This window comes from Amia ocellicauda, chromosome 1 (assembly GCF_036373705.1).
Source record: "Amia ocellicauda isolate fAmiCal2 chromosome 1, fAmiCal2.hap1, whole genome shotgun sequence".
Taxonomy (NCBI): domain Eukaryota; kingdom Metazoa; phylum Chordata; class Actinopteri; order Amiiformes; family Amiidae; genus Amia; species Amia ocellicauda.
This window is the reverse complement of record NC_089850.1, coordinates 10,033,675-10,058,253: the sequence shown is the minus strand read 5'-3', so window position 1 is coordinate 10,058,253 and position 24,579 is coordinate 10,033,675. Positions and strand designations below refer to the sequence as shown.

The 24,579-nt window shown below is 37.5% G+C and overlaps 1 long non-coding RNA gene across 2 annotated transcripts in view; it reads left to right on the top strand.

The window, feature by feature from the left end:
* Positions 1-24,579, top strand: part of LOC136761569 (uncharacterized) — a 248,501-nt gene that overhangs the window by 120,972 nt on the left and 102,950 nt on the right. The window contains exon 5 of one of the 2 annotated variants that reach the window (XR_010820380.1): positions 1,151-1,863. The exons of the other annotated variant lie outside the window; for it this stretch is intronic. This is a non-coding gene — a long non-coding RNA (uncharacterized LOC136761569). Of the gene's footprint in view, positions 1-1,150; positions 1,864-24,579 lie in introns of those variants that run through there. 2 annotated transcript variants of the gene reach the window in all.

Here is a 24,579-nt window from a genome sequence, read left to right as displayed (position 1 = left end):
ATATAAAATTGCTTGGGCAGATGCTGACATCTTTAGAGATGATTGATTCACCTCTGACAAGAGTAGAGATCCTCAGAGGGCTCCAGCTGCCCTCTGTAAATACAAAGTCACTTTATGAGAGCAAACTCCAATCAGAGGCGCTTGATTTGGATGCAGCAGGTGAGCAGAGGACACTCTAATAACAACCAGGCATGTAATTCCCAAGTGTGCCCAATGGTTTTTGCGCCAGATATGGCCTACATTTAACCGTGACAAATGCTTCAACGGGCCATTACTGTAAAAAACCTTGTGCAGCATTTTTTCCCCTTAATACGGAGATCCATTTATTATTAATGTTATGTTCTTAACACCAACACAGTGCATGTCTGCTGTGTCAACTGCATCTATGTAAAACTCAATTTAAGATGTGTGTGTGTGTGTGTGTGTGTGTGTGTATTCCCCCACCTCCGTACTCCTTGATAAGGCAGGGCTGCATTCATTAACAGCATTCTTCCTTGTGTTGTAACTGCATTTGCAACCGGCTGTAGCGTGTGGAAGAACATCTGAGGTTTGATGCCAAAATAGTTCATAATCCACAATCTCACTGGAGACCACCCCCTATCTATCAATCGCTCCACCCTAGTAATGCTCTATAAACTCAGATCAGAGAGGAAAGGTCCCTTGATATGTATTTACTGAATGATTATTCATTTGATTGTCATTTCCCAAATTTGTATTTGTAACTGTGGGTTAGGACTAAGATATTTGTAGGTCACAGGGGACTTGCACTAAACTACAAGACTTGGGTAATGATAGTGCATAGTGGATAGTGGTCTACTGTAATATATAGCAATACAAAAACAATGACATCATTGCACTTCAGAGTACACTGTGAACAATTTATTTTCAATTGAACTTAATTGATCTATGTGTCTGTCAGTCTATTTGTCTGTCACAGAGGCAAAAATGTGAATAAAGAAATGTCGATTTGTGGACACATAACTTACTCTTTAAGTCTGAGTGGGAAAAAGAGAAAAGGGAAAAGTTGCAGCCAGGCCTAAGTCATTCCCAGAATGGAGTCATCAGAACTGTAACACCTCAATCTTCACTGCTGCCATAGGGCTCCATTTTCTCCCTCTCTCTCTCTCTCTCCTTCTCTCTTATTTAATAGCGTTGCAGAAAGCCCTCGTTCATCCCAGACGTCCTCACTAATCAAAGGACAAGTAGTTTTTGCAGCCGTGCCCCATTTCTCTCTGGCTCTGATGTGATGGAAGCAATGTGTCTGAGAGCAGGGCAGAAAATGGATTTCCAATCCGAGCTCAGTCGGTGACTGGCTTGCTGCGTGACCCTGGGGCAACTCATTTCACCTCCTTGTTCTTAAATCCTGATGGCAGACCTGGCTGCAGTGAAAAGGAAAAAAAGATTTTACATGAGATGTCCAGCGATAAAAGGTCTGATTCAGGTAAGGGTTTTAGGGTGGTTTTTGTTTGTTTGTTCATTTAGTACAAAAGCAAAACAAAGAAAATAATAATGTTTGTTTAAGTATTAAGTATGTATTATATACCCCTTCAGCATATATGTTTACTTCATTTATGCTACAGCTTCATACTTTATAGGTCTCTCTCTCAATATATATCATCATCAGCCTATATTGATCCACTACTGGATGAATGCCTGCCTTCATAAATATACATAGATCCACACAAATATATCTTTGCCATTCTGCAGAATTCATCATGGTTGTTTCCTCTTTTCAGAACTGAAAAACTTTTCTGCTGTAAAGTCATATCGTTCTCCACTGAGCTACACCCAGTTACACTATGCATATATCATTTGAATAGCATGTGCATATCCTGTTGAATTAAAAAGAAGGAATGTATTGTAGATCTTCATCTGTGACTGTGGTCATGTGTTCTTCACCACTCTGATCAAAAAACCTGTCTAGTCAAATGAGCCTTGTCTTTTCTCCAACTACAAATTTGAAAATGCAAAATGTAACAGCAAAATAAGTCAAAACTGCTCATCACAATATGTAAAATGATGAGACTTGTTAAGATAACATCTTGGCGCTCATCTCCAGCATTTCGTATTTACATAATTTTTTGAAGTTTGCATTAGCCCACAAGATGACCATTTAAGTGTTTGTGAAAGCTGACATTTCTTGAGGGAACTCACCTGCACAGGGGATGTGGCTTGAAGCCTTAGAGCTGTTTTAAATTACTCGAACTGAGGAATAATCAGGACGGGATCTTCACATCTCAGAGTGCGTCCCTTGAGTCGGCACAACAGAAGGAAACAATGACTCAAAGAAGCAGTAAAATCATGAATATATATATATATATATATATATATATATTTATAAATATATATATAAATACATATAAATAGTATCTCCAAAGAACATATTTACCTCATGACCTTCCTGTTAGAATTATTCTCAGAATTGTGGCTGCAATTCCATCCCTAAATTAAAGTTTATTTTTATTTTAACAGAATGGCCCAACAAAGTTCAATCAGAGGTTCTTCAAGTAGAGGGGAATGGAAAAGGCACGTTTGACTCATAGCATTCAGAGGCAATGTCACGTGTTCAATCAATGTTAGAAAGAAAGATATTGTGAGGACAGGGCTAGAGATCTTCTCCTAAAAGGCTGTTGGTTCTAACCAAGATATGACCACTTTTGACAAGTATCCACTACTGAAATCTATTGTTTTGTGTTTGTAGTAAATGGAAAACTAGTTACAACACTTTCTTCTAATTGAATGACGTTGAGGTGCCTGCGTTTGATTTGAACTACTGTACAGCCTTTCTGTCACCTTCGGTGAGGTATAGGTTAGGTCAGGGTTCTGTAAATATGGAGAGAGATGAATGTAATGTGTTTTGTTTTCACGTGAAAGTAATTCATAATCACACGGAATACATATTAAATAATAACTCTTATGTTATGACAGTTAAGAGAATTTACCTACAAAGTATTGGAATAGTCTCTGAGTGATAATACTGACCAACTCCAAAGCAATATATAATCTTTGAACGATGCCAATCGCCTGGGATGAGAAAATAAATAAACAGAACAACAAAACAGACAAATAAATAACAACAATTACTAAGCTACTTAACTGGTGTGTGACATATCAATTAAACTGTGAACATAGGTGTTAAATCCTCTGAGACTGGAGAGGGGCTTTATGCGGTTTGCTATGCGGTACCTGGAGATTAAGTATTCTAAAACAAAATGCTCTGTCTTGCTTGCTGAAGTAGTGGACCGCTGGAATATAAAGACAGCAGTGTCAGAGTAGCTAATGTATGTGCTCCATTATTCGAAAGATAATAAGTAGGAAGTGGTCTGGAATACTATTTTTGCTCATTATACAGCAAATGTAGTGCAGTGTTCTACTGGCCCCCTCAGGGAAAGAGCAATTTCCATTATAAATCCTCAACACTTTCAGAGGCGGACTGCGGAGCTGTAATTTCCTCAGAAGTAATAAAGGCTGAATGCACCCAGTGAGTGTTCGACGCAGCTTACGGCTCTGGGGGCACGTGATGAAACATGGGTCCATGCTCCTGCAGATGCAATTAGTCTAAATGGGATTAAACCTATCACATTTCAGACAACCAAGCCCTGCAGCCACCTGGGAGACGTCTCGGGCTCTGATGAGGAGGCTGGAATAATTTGGGTTATAGGAGAAAGTGCCAGTGGGGCTCTGACTGAGTGGGGAAGGCATCAAGCTGTAGACTCTTTAGGGAAATAGAGGAAAGATACATTTATATAGGTTTCACATGATTACGACGCGGGCATTACTGTCACATTCATTGGGACAACATTGGTTCATGTTCTCTGAGGTCCCTGACTAAGAGATGCCAATAAAGCACATGTTGACCTGGCTCACATGCTTTAGAAAATGAATGAATTCTTACCTTCAGCTGGGGTCATTTCGATATGTTGTGACCGTTTCCACACCTTAGTAACAAAAGTAATTTAGCCCAAAAGGTAGATGACACCATTTCCATTAAAATTACAAATCTTTAAGACCACCCTGACTTCGCAGTAATTAAAGGGCTTACTAATTCTCCCTGCAGCTGAGACCCTCTCAATCAAATTGCTATTTTTGTACAGGACTAGTAGTACCAGTCATTTAAGAAATGGCAACTACCCCGCTGGTTTGGTTGAAACATTGTTCAGAACTGATATGCACTGTACCCTTTGCCATCCTACCAAAAGTAAAAACAAATATGAATATACGTCTCCATTTTACTTTTGTGTGATTTGTTTATATGGCTATTCTTTGCATAACTGCCTTATTTAAACAGCTGTGACTGTGTCCAGAACTGCTATCAGAATAGATACCACATTACTCAAAATACATTACCTATTTTTCCTATCTCAAAACTCCTTTTTTTTTAGCACTTAAATACGTGAATCTTTCAAAAATATATTTTAAAATGTATATTTATATTTCACATACAGTATTTCTGATAGACGCTGCTGCAGCTGTTCTTGCCTCCATAGTAGTCCTATATTCAAAGCATGCTGGGACACCAAACAGGATGTTAAAAGCCTTTCTAAATGTATTTACAAATACTGCAAACAGATGTGTTAACATTGGTAACATGTACTGTATGTGTATGTACTGTCCTGTCTTCCCGAGCCTACATGTACTGTACTTACCTTTGTCCGTCCAGCCTGGCCATGTTTGTTACTTTGTGAGTTTCCCAATAAGTGCATGAATCTGAATAAAAAGAGCAGTTTGCCTTTACTTTGGCCTCTGAGTGTTCTTCCTAGAGTCAATATGTTAGTTTAAAGAGTTAAGTTCTTATAATATATTGCTGTTGTACCCTTGAGCCAGGTACTTTACCTAGATTGCTCCAGTAAAAACCCAGGTGTATAAATGGGTAACTGTATGTAAATATAATGTGATATATTGCAACAATTTTAAGTTGCCCTGATTAATGTACAATATGTAATAATAATGTACAATATGTGCAGTGGTATCCAAATAGCAAATCACAGCAAATTGAGCTGTTTTTAAAAACGATTTTCTCTGCAAACAATATGCATGGATTATAAATGGTAAACATACTGATCTACTAAATATAACATTGTTTTACTGTGTTACATTTGGTTACACACATACTACTCTACTATACTACTACTATAATGATTTTCTGTGCACTGTCAACATAACTTTGGACAGTATAAGATGGTTAACTTCTCAATGGGATAGTCATAAGACCTGCAAAGGACAGGTTTTCCTGATGTCATATTTTCAATTTCAAATTGTTTGATAAGGTTTTTAACTTTCTTTTTCATATACCACTACTGCTATTATTATTATTATTATTATTATTATTATTATTATTATTATGTGTACTAGTAATTTATTTTCTCTCAGGCCTCATCAACAGGCTTCAGAGATAGTCGTAAGAGGTTTTTGTTCTTTATTTACTGATTTATTTATTTTTGCTGCAATATTTATTTAACATGGCAAGAAGCAACAGCTGCGAATCCCACAGAACACGCAGAGCAGGATTAAGACAAGAGCAAAGAAAAAGTGTAAAAACTGAAGCATTGTGAAACATTGTCATGTATTGAGAGGTCTGAAGCACAACCCTGTTCTTCGTATATTCAGTATGTTTTGTTTATTGTTGTGGAGAAGATCTCATCGTCTTGTTTCAGGCAACAATGGGCTCTGCGCACTGCAAAAGCTGTACACGATACACCCCGGCTCACAATCTTACACACAAACATACCCGCGACAGAAAATGCTGGCATAATTCATATATAATTAAAGAACTGTGCCTCTCCCCCTTCTCTTCCACTGCTTACCCCACCACTGTTCATGCAAGTACCAGCTGTGTTAGGACAGAGCTGTCTATTTCTAGTACTCTTCTTCCGCTATTGTTCCCAGCTCTGGTAAATAACAGAGCATCTACAGCTGTTCAAATGATATTTCTTTTCTCTTTGTGACATCTCATTTGCCTTCTGCTATAATCTCCTCTCGTATATATAAATACCATGGGAACAGGCTATGGGGATTTTTTTTTAAACTCTCTTTTTATCTAAGTAATATTATGTGTAAAATGCATCTAATTCCATTCTTTCTATGTAAATATTTAAAAATAAAAGGAAAGTAGTGGGATTTTTTCCATGCTGTGCAGTGCTTTCTGCTTCGTATTCCTGCAATTAAAAGAAGATTCCCTGGACTTGAAGCAGAATTGAAATGTTTATGTGTTTTGGAATGTACGGTTGGTAATTAGACTGTTTTTCCATTTTACAAAGTCAGTCTTTCCCCTGAGATACATATATATATATATATATATATATATATATATATATATATATATATATGCATATTGCTCAGAATACTACTACTACTGTAATAATTTACTACTGTGTCTTGGAAAATCATAATTTTGAATACAAATTCTGTATACTTATCACTTGAAAAATAACTAAACTGATCCCCCCCTCTCTCTCTCTCTCCACGTATATAAATACATATACACCGATCAGCCATAACATTTTGACCACTGACAGGTGAAGTGAATAACACTGACAATCTCGTTATCATGGCACCTGTCAGTGGGTGGGATATATTAGGCAGCAAGTGAACATTTTATCCTCGAAGTTGATGTGTTAGAAGCAGGAAAAATGGGCAAGCGTAAGGATCTGAGCGACTTTGACAAGGAACCAAATTGTGATGGCTAGACGACTGGGTCAGAGCATCTCCAAAACTGCACTCTTGTGGGGTGTTCCCGGTCTGCAGTGGTCAGTACCTATCAAAAGTGGTCCAAGGAAGGAAAAGGGGTGAACCGGCGACAGGGTCATGGGCGGCCAAGGCACATTGATGCACGTGGGGAGCGAAGGCTGGCCCGTGTGGTCCGATCCAACAGACGAGCTACTGTAGCTCAAATTGCTGAAAAAGTGAATGCTGGTTCTGATAGAAAGGTGTCAGAACACACAGTGCATCGCAGTTTGTTGCGTATGGGGCTGTGTAGCCGCAGACCAGTCAGGGTGCCCATGCTGACCCCTGTCCACTGACGAAAGCGCCTACAATGGGCACGTGAGCATCAGAAGTGGACCACGGAGCAATGGAGGAAGGTGGCCTGGTCTGATGAATCATGAGTTCAAGGTGTTGGCCTCCATATTCCCCAGATCTCAATCCAATCGAGCATCTGTGGGATGTGCTGGACAAACAAGTCCGATCCATGGAGGCCCCACCTCGCAACTTACAGGACTTAAAGGATCTGCTGCTAACGTCTTGGTGCCAGATACCACAGCACACCTTCAGAGGTCTAGTAGAGTCCATGCCTCGACGGGTCAGGGCTGTTTTGGCGGCAAAAGGGGGACCTACACAATATTAGGCAGATGGTCATGTGTATATCGGTGTGTATATATATATATATATATATATATATATATATATATATATATATATATATATATATATATAAACAGAAATACATACAGCTTATTTATAGTTTAAACCAACATTACACACTGTTTCTACACCATTTAATGTTCTGTTGTAAAATAGATCTCTAAATATCAATGATGTATGACAGATACAGTGTGAAAGCACAAGAACATTCCTCATCTGGTATTGATTCTTGATCTGTAGGTCACAGTGACTCAAACTCTTAAATAGTCGGCGCATTAAGATTCTACAAGACAAGTTACAGTTCTCATCCAATTTCTAACAGCGATGAAATTACACTTTGCACCCGTAGCTGGCTGTCCTGTGTTAATGGAATGTAATTTTTGGGGGAGTACTATACTTTATGTACTTGAAGTTATCCTGAATAAGGATTAAATTAGGTAAAATTCACAAGTTCTAACTGTCCTTGGGTAAACTGAACACTGAAGTAACAATATATTCATATTTTTTTTAACTATGGACTTCCAGAATGTTTTGTAATATATTTTCTGGTTATGTATTACACATATTGTTATGAGGTCGTTTTTGTGTAGTCCTACAGAGTACACATGGTATTGTATTCAGATTGAGAGACTTGGAAAGTCTGCTTGCATGGGGCTTGAATCAAAAGCTTTTTCTTTTCTAAGCAAACTGTGGTTGTACTCTGGGAAAGAGCTCCACTGCAGACCACAGTGAGCAACCAATATGCTTTTGAAACAGAGGCCGTGAAATTGGGGTGGGGAGAGATGTGATATGATATGGACCATTAATTATGTAATCCACTGACATTATGATAAAGCACCCTGTTCAATGTGATTCATAATGAGGGTGAGATCCAGAACCTAACAATTTCTAAGTAAATTCACCTGCTCGTTTAAAACATAAATTCAGACTTGTTTCTGGTGGGTTAATCCTGCATTGTTGCAATAAGTGTTACTGAACCAAGTTTTCACAGAGAACAGGAATTATTTGGCTGCTTAAAATCTCGGCCTACATACAGACTTTTGTATGCCTAAAAGTGGAAAAAAAAACAGTAATTTGTCCCTCTGAGTGTATACAGGGGTGGGCAGTTGGATATGAGCAGACGGCAAAGAAAGAAACAGTGTGAGGTGTTTACGTTTTACAGGACAGCTCACCATCTGTGACGTTTATGTGGTCAGCTGTGCCTCAGGAAAGAAACCCATTGCATTGTGGGCAGTCAAAGACCCATGTTGTGCTTCCAACACCTGCACTTTCTCCGTTCAGCTCCCGAGTAGAGCCAAGCTGCACTAAGGAGTTATGAAATTGTTTTACACCTCCCACCAGCTAAATCATCAAAATATTTACTGCCGAATCCTTAAAATATATCTCGGTTAAGCTCCTTTCCTGTACAACCCTGAGGTATTTTAGTAGGAGTAAGTATCTTGTTAAAACGATTTGGTTTCTACTACAGCTGCACTTAATGTTTACAATGGCAATATGATGGATGGCTGGTTTTATTTCTTTACAACTCTTGGTCATAGCAAGTGATGCTGGAATCTTAACTTGTCTTTGAGTTTAGTAATTTTTTCTGCCAAAGGTGTCTGTTGACTGTTTGTAATTTAATTAACAACAACAAATCATAGCAGTATCATCTATACAGTATAAATAAATGCTTCACTATCCGTATCAGTGAAAATACAATTCTCTATGATCATGTGGGTTATGTGATAGGCTTCCATCACAATATCTGGATACCAAAACCTACTTTAAGTAACATTTCCTTATTAATACCTAAATTCCTATCTTACTCACACATGTTTACTTGTTTCTTTGCTTTAACTTTCTTTAATTTGTGGATTTACAGAACTGCAGTTCTGTAAAATTGGTGTAAAACATCTTGAATGTCACTGTTGGTGTCTGTGGAGGGCTATAGCTTCAGGACTTCTGTAACAGTCATGCCACTTTTTTGGTAATTGCTGGAGTCCCGGTAGATTTATGCGAATACCAGCTGTTCCCATAGTTGATGTAAAAAGGTGGCAGCAATTATACATTACACTTAAAACAAGGAGAGTCAAGACCTTTTAACAGTGATCTGTTCTTCACTCTGTATGTATTTAAGAGATTGTTGTATAGGAGAAGCATTGAAAAATATTAAAAGTAATATGAAATTAATAAATGTATTACATCTTAATGAATAGTTATGCCTGTTTTTGAAACAGTGTGAACTAAAATATTTAATGGTAACAATTAAAGGCTATTAAGGGTTATTTTTATTTAGTGTAATAAAAAAAATAAAAAAATAAAAAAAACAGAGAAAAGATTTATATTTGCTCCTTTAATTGCTGGGTGCACAGCATTAACAGCATGCATCTGAAGCATGCATACAGTGAAGGAAAACACACATATAGATTAGACTCAAAGCTCCAGTTTACATTTAAACTGGGAGTGGGTACCAGTATTTGTTTTATAAAATCTGCTTACTTACATGCTATATTCAGGTGGAAATTAGATGTTAAAATCCTGACTTAAATGAATACCAAGAATAGATATAAAATTTTGGAACATTCACAGGAATTCAGAACTTGCCAAAGCTACGCATCAAGATTTTCTCTATTTTGATTCACAGGCAAGCTGTTAAGCATTTCTGCTTTTAAATTCTTTTTTTTTTTTTCCAAACATGATGGATTTTTGGTACAAATCCTGCATAATAAGCATTACTTTGCAGTCCAAAAGTACCTTACAGGTTTATTTTGGGTCTCTCTGGGGCTCTAATTAAGGTAAGTCTCTCAATCTCAGAATTCAGCCATTTAATCCATTTCAATGCTGCACTTGTGAAGAAGTGTTTCACCAGAGGCTCACTAAGTTTAAAATAGAGCATCACATGCACACAAACTCTGCATTCGTGCACAGCGTTATTCGTCTGGGAAAACCTTTCTTTATTAATTTATTTGTAATTGTTACAAAAACTTACACATGCAACTGTAAAATTGATTGTGCTATCAGTAACAGCGGTAAATCAAATTGATTAGCAGGTGACCAATTTTGTGTGCTCAGAGCCACAAGCATGTATGTTGAAAGCGAATTAATTCTGATCATTTGGGTTACACTCTCAAAGTGAAGTACCTGGAGCTAGGTTTGATGTTTTCTCAACAATTATAGTTCCCACCTCTCAACAAACTGTGCAATGAAATATACGAATATGTTTATCCAGTGTGTCAAACATAATGTTACATGTTCCATCAATGACATGTAATCATACTCCAAAGAATTAGATATCCAGCTTCAAAACAAATTAAACTGATTCTGTCTGACATCAACTTTTTGAAATACTAACAATGATTTGTGATTAGGCCATGCAGAGATTAAGAAATTATGAAAGATTACTATCCTGACATTATAATAAGTAAATACGTACATACATAAATAGATTCACTATTTACATGAACATATATGGAAGGACTGTAAAATGCTCCATGAAGAATGGAAAACAGGTATCCATTAGAGATTATGCCTGGCCATTGGCATTGGAAGTTGGCTGTATCAAGATATACACTCACCTAAAGGATTATTAGGAACACCTGTTCAATTTCTCATTAATGCAATTATCTAACCAACCAATCATATGGCAGTTGCTTCAATGCATTTAGGGGTGTGGTCCTGGTCAAGACAATCTCCTGAACTCCAAACTGAATGTCTGAATGGGAAAGAAAGGTGATTTAAGCAATTTTGAGCGTGGCATGGTTGTTGGTGCCAGACAGGCCGGTCTGAGTATTTCACAATCTGCTCAGTTACTGGGATTTTCACGCACAACCATTTCTAGGGTTTACAAAGAATGGTGTGAAAAGGGAAAAACATCCAGTATGCGGCAGTCCTGTGGGCGAAAATGCCTTGTTGATGCTAGAGGTCAGAGGAGAATGGGCCGACTGATTCAAGCTGATAGAAGAGCAACTTTGACTGAAATAACCACTCATTACAACCGAGGTATGCAGCAAAGCATTTGTGAAGCCACAACACGTACAACCTTGAGGCGGATGGGCTACAACAGCAGAAGACCCCACCGGGTACCACTCATCTCCACTACAAATAGGAAAAAGAGGCTACAATTTGCACAAGCTCACCAAAATTGGACAGTTAAAGACTGGATAAATGTTGCCTGGTCTGATGAGTCTCGATTTCTGTTGAGACATTCAGATGGTAGAGTCAGAATTTGGCGTAAACAGAATGAGAACATGGATCCATCATGCCTTGTTACCACTGTGCAGGCTGGTGGTGGTGGTGTAATGGTGTGCGGGATGTTTTCTTGGCACACTTTAGGCCCCTTAGTGCCAATTGGGCATCGTTTAAATGCCACGGCCTACCTGAGCATTGTTTCTGACCATGTCCATCCCTTTATGACCACCATGTACCCATCCTCTGATGGCTACTTCCAGCAGGATAATGCACCATGTCACAAAGGTCGAATCATTTCAAATTGGTTTCTTGAACATGACAATGAGTTCACTGTACTAAACTGGCCCCCACAGTCACCAGATCTCAACCCAATAGAACATCTTTGGGATGTGGTGGAACGGGAGCTTCGTGCCCTGGATGTGCATCCCACAAATCTCCATCAACTGCAAGATGCTATCCTATCCATATGGGCCAACATTTCTAAAGAATGCTTTCAGCACCTTGTTGAATCAATGCCACGTAGAATTAAGGCAGTTCTGAAGGCGAAAGGGGGTCAAACACAGTATTAGTATGGTGTTCCTAATAATCCTTTAGGTGAGTGTATGTTGCATTTCAGGTTGACTCAGGTGAGATGGTGGAACACAGAGACTTTGGCACTAGAAAATGGATTTCGCATTTTATTTGAATGCATACACAATTATAGCCATTTCTTGGTAGAAATCTCAAGCATCATCCGCAACCAGTCACTGCTTCTTGTCTACTGTATGTGCCAAAATGAAGGCCAGGGCTATCAGTATGGAATTTTTATTTTATTACATTTTTATTGACTATATTGTTTTGCTGATAAGTGTAATCCAGAATTAACTAAATTGCAGGATACTGCACAATGTAACTCTAATCAACGCGAAAACCACTTTTCAAAATCAGTGTCCTCATATCATATTCGTAGCAGGTCAGGAATCATACTGAAAAAGAAGAAGAAAAAACAAAGACAACGTTCTAAGTAAATCAACTTTGTGGTGCCATAAGACCTCTGAACTGTAGTCAAATGTTATCTTGACAAGACAAAGGTTATCAAGGTCCTTATTTTCCATTCTGTAATCTGAGGCCTTCAGAGAATGTGACAAATAGGTATGTTTAGACTTCTGGCATGTTTTTCTGGACCTTGTTCTGCTAGCCTTGAGTTACTAGGAGGTACTATAATGAAACCGCATCTCCTTATGTGAGCTCAGTGAGTCATAAACCCATGATGACTGGCCAACAAAAAGATACCAGCCCAGAGGGGATTGCAGCAAAAATACAAAAACATTACATTACATGAAAGCCCCAAAAACATGCTATTTATTGAATCAGTTCTAACTGATTAATCATTTTCTGGAGACAAAACGCAAAACTGAAAAAGTGTAATTTCATCAGCAGCTCTTATTACAATAACACAGAGCTTTTAAAGCCCTCATGTGTGTTTTTTTTTTTGGGAAGAAAACATTTATAAACAAGTATTTTGTAACTAAAGATTGGAATGAATAATTGGACTATTAAACCAATTAAATGTTTTGGGAATGGATGTATGGTTTGTGCAAGGTTTGTGCATTAAATTCATATATTGTCAGTCATCAAATGGTTACATTCTAAGAAGCTATATGAAGTAGGCAATATATACCTGGGTATATTTGTGCTATAATGTTTTTACAAAGTGATACAATACCCGTCTGAAGCAGGGACACCCTTTTATTGTCCTGTGTAGAAGTGAAATCTCAACTGGAGAGGTCACAGGATTTAGATTTGCAGCCAAGATCAACTGCGGTTAATATTGCCCAATGAAGTTATACAGTTTTCATGATCAAAATCATCCTTTAACTTTCCAATATAAATGACTGGTGTTGGCACAACACATCAGCACAGTCACCTGGTACATTCCAAATATAAGCCACCATAAAAATCTCTGCAAAAACACAAAAATGAAAAGATTATTTTGAATGTATTTCCATAATGGCAATAAACAAGATGCAGAATCAAATGCAGCATCTTGGGAAGACTTTCATTTCAGTATACAGGGTATTTCAAAATAGGAATTATATAAATGCTTTTAAACCTTAAGTGTCTTTATAAGTTTTGATGAATAACTTGATACAATTTATAGCTGCTCTGTGTCCACACTAATGTAGACATCCCAATTTAAATAGCATACAATTCCTCTCTACTTATAATATCTGAATTGCTAAACATTATATTATTTCTCTGCATAAATGAGTAAACTGTAATACAGGTTTAGCAGTTTCTAGTATAAAATTAATATGATATTAATATTCACATTTGATGAGAAAATATCATAATCACATAAAATGTTATTTAAAAGTTGTTGCCAAAAAAAAAAGTTGTATCTTCTTCATAAAAGACTATGGGCATAAATACGTTAATACATCTCTTATAATCTCTCTTTAGAATAAGAACCATTACAATGGTAACCATACATAGACAAAACAACCTATGTTTTTGTTTTTAATGTTCCTAGATCTCATAGTGATAAAATAAAGAGGATATGGTTTAGGTGACAATAACAAAAAAAAAAGTTGATAAAACATTTCTTTGCAGAGCGCAAACAGACGACATGCAAGTAGGCTGACATTAAATTCAAGATTAGTGTCTAACTATCTAAGCATTATGTTCTCTTTGATTATAAAGAGGATACATTAATAACTTGAATAATTTAATTCAGAATAACGAAGTTTGTTCCATGTAACCGCGTTTTTCAGAGTAACGGTAGCATAGCTACCTACAATTAAAAAAAAAACAGCTATGGCTACGTTACAAACGAGCTGCTGTTCAGCACAAGGGTGAACAATGCGATAGTTATAGTAACTAAAGTGTAAACAATTCTAAATCAGAGAACAATTTTATGTATACACTTGCTCAGCTGGTGAAAACTCGAGGAGGTCCGAACCACAGCGACCAAGTGGTCCGGACCTCGGAAACTGTATGCATGAACACTTTAATACTTTTTGATTTTGTTTTTCTGTTTTTGTCTTATATATACAATGAGGGAAAAAAGTATTTGATCCCCTGCTGATTTTGTACGTTTGCCCACTGACAAAGAAATGATCAGTCTATAATTTGAATGGTAGGTGTATTTTAACAGTGAGAGACAGAATAACAACAAAACAATCCAGAAAAACGCATTTCAAAAAAGTTATAAATTGATTTGCATGTTAATGAGTGAAATAAGTATTTGACCCCTTTGACTTAGTACTTGGTGGCAAAACCCTTGTTGGCAATCACAGAGGTCAGACGTTTCTTGTAGTTGGCCACCAGGTTTGCACACATCTCAGGAGGGATTTTGTCCCACTCCTCTTTGCAGATCCTCTCCAAGTCATTAAGGTTTCGAGGCTGACGTTTGGCAACTCGAACCTTCAGCTCCCTCCACAGATTTTCTATGGGATTAAGGTCTGGAGACTGGCTAGGCCACTCCTGGACCTTAATGTACTTCTTCTTGAGCCACTCCTTTGTTGCCTTGGCTGTGTGTTTTGGGTCATTGTCATGCTGGAATACCCATCCACGACCCATTTTCAATGCCCTGGCTGAGGGAAGGAGGTTCTCACCCAAGATTAGACGGTACATGGCCCCGTCCATTGTCCCTTTGATGCGGTGCAGTTGTCCTGTCCCCTTAGCAGAAAAACACCCCCAAAGCATAATGTTTCCACCTCCATGTTTGACGGTGGGGATGGTGTTCTTGGGGTCATTCCTCCTCCTCCAAACACGGCGAGTTGAGTTGATGCCAAAGAGCTCGATTTTGGTCTCATCTGACCACAACACTTTCACCCAGTTCTCCTCTGAATCATTCAGATGTTCATTGGCAAACTTCAGACGGGCCTGTACATGTGCTTTCTTGAGCAGGGGGACCTTGCGGGCGCTGCAGGATTTCAGTCCTTCACGGCGTAGTGTGTTACCAATTGTTTTCTTGGTTACTATGGTCCCAGCTGCCTTGAGATCATTAACAAGATCCTCCCGTGTAGTTCTGGGCTGATTCCTCACCGTTCTCATGATCATTGAAACTCCACGAGGTGTGATCTTGCATGGAGCCCCAGACCGAGGGAGACTGACAGTTATTTTGTGTTTCTTCCATTTGCGAATAATCGCACCAACTGTTGTCACCTTCTCACCAAGCTGCTTGGCGATGGTCTTGTAGCTCATTCCAGCCTTGTGTAGGTCTACAGTCTTGTCCCTGACATCCTTGGACAGCTCTTTGGTCTTGGCCATGGTGGAGAGTTTGGAATCTGATTGATTGATTGCTTCTGTGGACAGGTGTCTTTTATACAGGTAACGAGCTGAGATTAGGAGCACTCCCTTTAAGAGAGAGCTCCTAATCTCAGCTCGATACCTGTATAAAAGACACCTGGGAGCCAGAAATCTTGCTGATTGATAGGGGATCAAATACTTATTTCCCTCATTAACATGCAAATCAATTTATAACTTTTTTGAAATGCATTTTTCTGGATTTTGTTGTTGTTATTCTGTCTCTCACTGTTAAAATACACCTACCATTAAAATTATAGACTGATCATTTCTTTATCAGTGGGCAAACGTACAACATCAGCAGGGGATCAAATAATTTTTTCCCTCACTGTATATATATATAAGACTTAACTATATAGGCTACTTAGTGGTTAACATACTTAATCCCTTCCCCGTTATTGTATGGAATAATAACAGTAAACACATTATTATCATCATCGTCATCGTTATAACAGTAGGACTAATAATAATTATAATTGTAATATTATATGTTTATGATTATTATGATTGTAGTTTGGATCTGTGCAAGTCAACAACATATTTTACAGTAAACGGATTTTAGATGGTGCGTCCAAGGAAACAAAGCAAACAAGAAAAAACATCCCAGTTCGCGCTATGTGATCTGTACAAATGCTACAACCCCTCCTGCTCCGCTGTGTCAGTTACGATTCACCAAACTGCGAGTTCGCACACGTGCATGGGTCCATGACGGGGATGAACTGACACGCTCCCCAAGTGTGCGTGTTTAGAACATCACATAAAAAAAAAACACTGATCTGAACACCTCAATTCGAACACTGCATAGAATTTTCCAAAATCCTATTGCCTATTACACAAAACACACAATTTACTGAGTCAGTTAAGTCTGTGCGAGAAGGAAAGCTTTATGAGAGTGATGACAGGGACAGTCACAGAACAATAGAATAATGGGTTTATTATGGTTTTACTATGTCAATTGTGGTTTCTTTGCAATGAAAGGCTATGGAATTCATGATAGTTGATTATAAGAGTCTTCATTTTGTGGTAAACTTGGTCTCTTCCCAAATTTAGTTAATGGTGGCAATAGATTATGTTTTAGTGGTGAGAGATTGTGAAACACTCCCAGGGTAGTACACAGATCAAATTATACAAGTGTAGGACCAAATTAAAGTTATTTTGTGGTTTTCAATGGAAATGTTGGTAAACATTTACATACAAGAATGCCACTGGGAAATCTGAAGTTGGCAGGTGATATTGTTGTCTATTATGTGACTACTATGATTCAGATATATTTGATATGTTTAAAACTACACATATTAATTAAAATTAATGTTTGCTTACCAACTGCCTAAAGAGTCAGGTAAAATAGGGAACATCTGCTTATTTATAATGGTTAATAAACAGGCCATCTAATTATATGAAGAATGGAGCAGGTTACATATTTTCCAGTCCTTCACAATTTGATAGGCCCTAATTTTGTATTTTCGACCAACAAGAACATTGTTTGAAAGCTTATTCTCTTGGATACCAGTGTGTTTCATTCTCAGACACATCTGATTTACAGTTTACCTGTCACCCGCCGTCATTCAGAGCCCGGTGGGGGAACGTGTAGTCTACTCCGGGGGGTAGTCTCACTCAGACGGTCACAGCATTAGTACACTATAAAAAGAGTTCTCCATCTTGGCATTTTGGGCTCTCTGGGTGTGTGTTTCTTCTACCAAAACGTGGATGGACTTGTTTTGACCAGTAGACTGTCTGGTTACAGAATATGTCATAATTACTATATTTTTTGAGTTTTGTATTCCTACTCAGACAAAGTATCCCCTCCTCTCGTTTGTAAACGTTCTTATGTTTCTTATTCATTTTTATCTCCAGTTATTTATTTGATCTATGCTTTAATTTCAGTACATTGAGTACATTGAGACATTAAACTGTGTACATTTCAATAAAAACTGGAAAAGTATAGGTGTTCAAAAATTTTTGACCTGTACAGTATATTGTCACAAGAGCAGAGTAAGTGTTTACTGTTTGATTTTTGACCATTAGTCAACACAAATTAGAGCTTGATAGGGCTGAGGATAAACAACATGCCGGGTGAGTCATTTCTGGAACTTGATACCACCTTGAAACAGTCTGTAATCTGCTGACAGGGACAAGTCCTCAGGCCTCAGAGAGAGAATGGGCAAAGTCAGAGCCCAAATAACCCAAATTAAAAGAATGCAGACCTCCTTTTATTTGCAAAGTCTTGAAATAAATTACTGATCACTTGTTGTTCAGCATGAAAATGTGTAATATGAGCACAGACATAAAACACTCAGTAATGCATCAGACTTGGTGCGCTGAATCAAATAAAATGTTATGTGTTCATTGCAAAGCTAATTTCTTCACTTTGATCAGTGAAGCTTTTGATATGGAATTTGAAGTTTGCCTTCATGCCACCTAGAAGACACAGAAACACATTGAAACAAAGTCAAATTAAAATACTGGACCCTGCTTATAATAAAACAAATGAACAGATATATGTTATTATTATTATTATTATTATTATTATTATTATCATTTATTTATTTGCACATGCCCATATCCAGGGTGATGTATATAGTTCTAATTGCCTATAGTAAACACCTTTTTTTGGTGTACTTTCAATTTGTAACTAGACTCACCGATTAGAGGTATGTTTAATTCAGCCAGGTCCATACTGAGGTCCAATTAAAAATGACTAGCACCTGTAGTTAGTAAAGAGCTATGTGAACTACAGAAACTTAAGCTCCCCTGAGCCCAGCATTGTAATGTGATCACAGCAATTATAGGAGACTAAAATGTGAACACAAATTATGCATGTGCTATAAAAACAAAGCACTTTTACTCTAATGGTAAAACGGATGTCAAACACTTTAACCCTGTTTAATTAAATGCATTCATTACATGTAATATATAATATACTGTGAAAATTAATGTGGCAATACAATACAACATTTTAGAGACATTATATTGTAAATAGGCTGATGGATGGTCAGTGAACTTGGCAGCAGTGACAAAAATAATAATCCTATTGTCTAATTTCATAACTGTATACATGACTATGACAGGAGTGCCCTTTTCCATGGCTGTAAATATGCAATATTTTTTACTCACCATTTGCACTCCTTAAGGCTTAAGTTGTGCAGATCCATTCAACTGGACAAACTCTACATCACTTCATCTTCACATCTGTTTTCTTTTTAAATAATAGGTTCTTGGAATAAATAATCCAAAGGTCATATACTATGCGCTGTATGGGCCTATTTCCTGGTAATTATTAAATAAGTCGGCAAGTTTATGCAGCTGAAACCCATATAACAATATTTGTATCCACGAGGCAGCTATTTAAGGATTATTCTTCTGAACCTCAGAGATACATGTATCAGCTTTCTTCATGAAAAAAAGTGAACTGAGACCACAAGTGGACCTTTTAACGTCACTGAGCAAAATGTCATTTTTGACCTTTGATAATTTTCTTCTTTGTTGGGATAATATATATGTTTATTTGTAAGGTTTGGGAAACAAATCATCTTACCACTCTTTATCTATGTATACGATTATATATACACTGCAACAAATGTTTACATTTTAGTCTGCTGGACATCATACATAATTTTATTATTATTATTATTATTATTATTATTATTATTATTATTATTATTATTATTATTATTCTTTTCCATTCTTTCTTTATATATATCATCACCATCACCATCAGCTCATATCAATCCACTGCTTGGCGAAGGCCTCCCCAAGATGTTTGCACTTGTTTCGATCTACAGCATCTCTTTTCCAGGTCACGCCTGCAAAGTGTATTTCATCCTCCCATCTTTTATGTGGTCGTCTTCTATGTCTTTTTAATCTCTTGGTATCCATTCAATAGCTTCCTTTGTCCATCTTGACCCTGCCACCACAGAAGGAAGAGAAACAGGTGCTCCTACAGATGATGCTTTCCTTCAGCGAGGGAGAATGGCAGAGCAAAAGCAGCAGTAAGGGTTACCATTTGTTCAGCATGGCAATGACCATAAACACACAACCAGACTAAACCTACATTACATAAATCAGAAAGAGCAACATGTTTTTAAACTCATGCTCTCGTCTTCCAAGTCACCCGCCCCTTCCCCAAACAAAATGGTGCGGGTGGGTGCGGACACTGAGGATCATTTCTTGACCACTGCTGTTCAGTAAATAAACAAACACATAACCACACCATGGGTCCGTTTTTATGCAAGCAGCACTCCGTAATGAATGAAAAAAAAAATACATATAAAACTGTTACACAAAAACACATCCTGCATGGAAAAGCTTTCATTTTTCCAAGTCCCTTCGGCAGCTAATCACAGAGAGTTCTCTGTCTAAGTGGTGCATTTTCACTGAGGGGGCTGCAGGGCCCTGACTGAACTCCCAGGACTCCCCAGTGATAAGACATACATGTGGCGAGGTGGAGTGGCTCGGTGTGCTGAACGACCTTCCTGGCTTATATCGAGGGTGATGATCGCATTGAGGGAGGATTTAAACACTAGAAGACAGGAGCACTAAATAAAGAAGCAAAGCCAAGCAGAGTGCAGCCTGCTTCGCTTCAGCTAGGATAGAAACAGTCTGGAAAGAGAAAGCCAGGTCATGCTAGCCTGTGCCTGCACCTTCTCAAAAGCCCTTTCCATTTCGCTTCCCTCTAAAAGCAATTTTAGCATGTGCACTCCATAGATTAAGCTTAGCGCTGTCTGATCTAATTGAAAGTAATAGAGCTTCACTGTTATAGGATTAATGTGACAGACATTGATAGGGAAGGAACAGTTGCCCTGTGATTGAATGTTATCAGGGTTGCTGCTGGCGATTCCCCAAAAAATCAAATAAAAATGAAGACAAGAAAGCCCAGTACATTTGCCTGTGAGAGCTAGAAAAGTTTGTGGTCTGATTTCAACAAAGCTATACAGCTGACCACTTTTTTCCCCAGGAGACAAAAATTGTATTAAAGGAATAATTAGGTTTTCATGTGAATGTATCGTAATTCAATTGTTATATTAAGTTATATTATTATTGAATGTTGTTATTTCATTATTATTGCATCTGAAGACTTGAGTACTTGAGAAGGGTTTTCAGAGCAAAACCACATTACCAATTACAACTGTCATTACCTTTATCCAACGCTGCACCTATGGGTTGCTTATCAGACCCAAACTGGGTAATTCAAAAATCAATTGCTTAGCTTATGGAACATTATATGAACCCCAAATACAGCTTTATTCTTCAATATTTAAGATACAGATTAATGATGTAGGCCATAACTTTAAACAATCTTTTAGATCTCTCTGTGGGTTTTGATTCAATTTACCACAGTATTCTTGTAAACTGACTTTTTCATTGGTTTGCTCTGCTCAGGTTTGATTTAATTCCTACTTTGTCTGAAAGCCATTATTATATTCAGCTTATTAGGCGTTTATGTCCACCACCAGGCCTGTTACTTCTGGTGTTCCTCAGAGCTCAATTTGTGGGACAATACTATTCAATAATCATTCTCATTGCTATGTTTATGTAATTCAACTGTATTGTGTCACTGAGCTTCACAGTTTGACACTCTCTTGAGGGAGATTAAACTCCAGATGCCAAACTATATGTTTCTCTACTTTATTCAATCAGAATTATTGACCATTTCTAGTGTCTGTTTAAAACCAGCTGGTGTCTGGTCTAGTCCAGCTTCCTGATGCATTAGTTGTGGAGTTCTCTCTCATAATCCATTAGACTCTTAATTTACTTTTATTTTCTCTTATCTCACTGTTGCTTTAGTCTTTTCAAGTTGTATTTAACTAATACCACTGGATTCATGCATATTTGTGGAAATAGGGAAACCCCTTGAGGCCTACATGATATGTTCAAGGGTATTCTCAGGTTACAGTTTTCTTCAGAAACATTAATACAAAATAATATGATGGTCTTTCTTCCCCCTGAAGGTGTAAATCATGCTGCTGGTTGAGCATGATGTTAAATTAATGCAGATACAGAAACCAGACTTGAAGCTAAAAATTATGAATTAATGTGTTTGTAACAGTCACAGTAATTAATATTTGATGGTTAGATATATTCATGTGGATGTCACTTATCACAATTTGCGTTTTAGTACCAGCTTTTAATTAGGAAAGGGTGCATCGTACGAATCATAAAAGAAAATAAAGATGGTCATAATTTATTTTAAAATACATCACTCATTAGCGATCATGATTACTGAATTTTCACGAAGCTTGAGTCATGCTTAAATAGAACTGTAGCATTTTCTCTTAAAACTGCCGATTTCCTCATGGTTCAGAGAAATAACACTTATGTTTAAAAAAATTAAAAAATAAAATTAAAAAATCCACTGCTTGCTAAAATGATATGATCGTGCAAACGCAGAAACCCGTACTTCTCAACACACTTTTTTCAACTCAGTAGGGTAGTCCTACATTATTGACAGTTAGTTAATGTCGAGTTCCTTAAGTGCCCCCAACAGGTAAAAGACTCTTCTGGTTTAACTGGCCTTGAAAATGATTGCTTCTTATTTTTATATTCTTATTATTATTTATAAGCCCTTAATAGTATGAAGTTAATTCTCAGTTAAAGATGCCTTCACATGGACTCTGAAGCAGCTCATCCTAAGAAAGCCAAAGCCTGAAGGTCTCATAATCCCAACCCTGCCTCTCACTGACTACGACTGGGAATCCCAATAACCTGGGGATAAATTGGCAATGCACTGCCATGATATGATGAGGTAGAGTCCAATTGTAAATCCTCAGCCCGCTTGTTCCACAGAGACACCTGTCCCAGGCCTTGCCCCCACAGTTCTGGGCAGTTTAGTGACATCCAGGTTTAACGTTTGCCTTTTTTATGAAAGGTTAAAAGAACTGATCGGCCTAATTGTAAACCTTTGTTTCACCTTCACGTGTTCAGGGGGATGCATAGGAATTGGACATTTCCATCTCTTTAGGATTATTCCTATATTGAAGTGTGAGGGTTCAGACTCAGTATATTTCACCCTATGTGATGGTTATGTGCTTCAAGACCATGTTAAAACAACGCTATAAAACCTAGGATCTTTTGTTTTGCTGTGATTTGTGTGTAGTCAAATTTCTAAACCAAAACGTTTGCAGTCATTTATGAATGTGCGACACAAACAGCTGTAATCTAGATTTTTCCACCAGCAGGTACAAGTTGATATACTGCTCTGGGACTATCTATTTCATTTTCACCAAAGCAGATACTAACTATCTTGTGGTATTATCAGGATTGTCCTTGGCAATGCAAATTATGCCAATAGTAAATAACACCTTCTGGCAGTATTTTGCTTTATTTCTGGTGGTGGTACATCACTTTTGTCAACAGTTTTTGGTCAGAAATGTTGGCAGATATTCTTATTAAATTAATACTGTCTTGCAATAATTCAAATAAAAAGATTACTAGGAGGGATAAAGAGCATAGATAAAACATTCACTCATCTGACTGATATAATAATCCAAGTTTTGACTTCTTTGGCTGAGTTTCCATGTTTGGTTTGAATTTTCTCGGGACATTTAGCTCGAGCTAAAAAGAAACAACCCTATGCATTTTGGGTTTCCATTGTATCACTACCTGTCTCTGGGAAAAAAAAAACAATCGGCAACAACCCCCATTTCAAACTGAAGTGCAAAATTTACAAAATTCAATTTAGGTGTGGGATTTTACAGGAAATGTGAAAGTGTGAAAGGGAGGTAAATCTAACATGTTTAATTTAACTTCTATTTTTTCCCACCAAAATCATACAGATATGTTTTTAATTACTCTTTTTTTTCTTAGCCTCCTTTAATTATTTAATATTTGAATAGATATTTGCCACAGATAATGGAGGGAGTTAATAATGTATTATTAGTAGTATTATTTTTGAATTTTGGTTAATTTGCACATAACAAAATATGGAAGAGGATGCACAATAACAAACACAATTTGGACACAACAATAATAAAATGATAAATTAGAATACAATTCATTCGGGGGACATTGCTTGAGGAAATGTACTAAAACACCCAAGGGAATTCACAGTCATCAATCATGTTATAGAGTCAGAGCTGTTATAACAACCCTGAAGAAGTCAGCTTAAATACAGCTAGGATCTTACAGAAACACAAAAGGCTGAGCCCAGTAAAGAGCCCAAAGTGTCAACTACAATGAAAACAGAGAGGGAAAAGGATCAAGGTTTGTTTTCTCCCTGTTTCTAGGTCATTATTTATTAGCCCGCCAGTGAAATATCATCGTCCTTGGTTTCAGAATCGCAATCGCTTTAGAAAGCGTCTCCTTCCCAAATTTATTGATCTCATTACCAGATAAAAGTGACAAAGATAGCTCATAATACTTCTGAGAAATGTAAAACCATTAGCGGGTCATTGTCAAAGTTATAATGTGTCCTTTTAAGCTGCTTAGTGAACTGGTGGCAGACCATGATATACGGATTAACCTATGAGGGAGTTTACCGAACAGTTGAGCTGCGTTGATAAAACTGAGCGTGCCTGCATCTTTCGAGGCGCTACAGAACACTAGCAGCATACAGACACACTAGGGGAGAGGAAGGCGTGTGCGTGAAATCTTCAGCTATGCAAAACCCATGACAGACTGCCTCTTTAATAATACAGAGCTTCCTACAGACGTGCTTTTGCATTAGGAATGCCACATACTGATATTATTTTGTTTTTCATCTGAAGTAAAATTCATGCAACCAACCAGTTTTCTTAGAAATGAAATAAAATACAATTTTAAACAAAT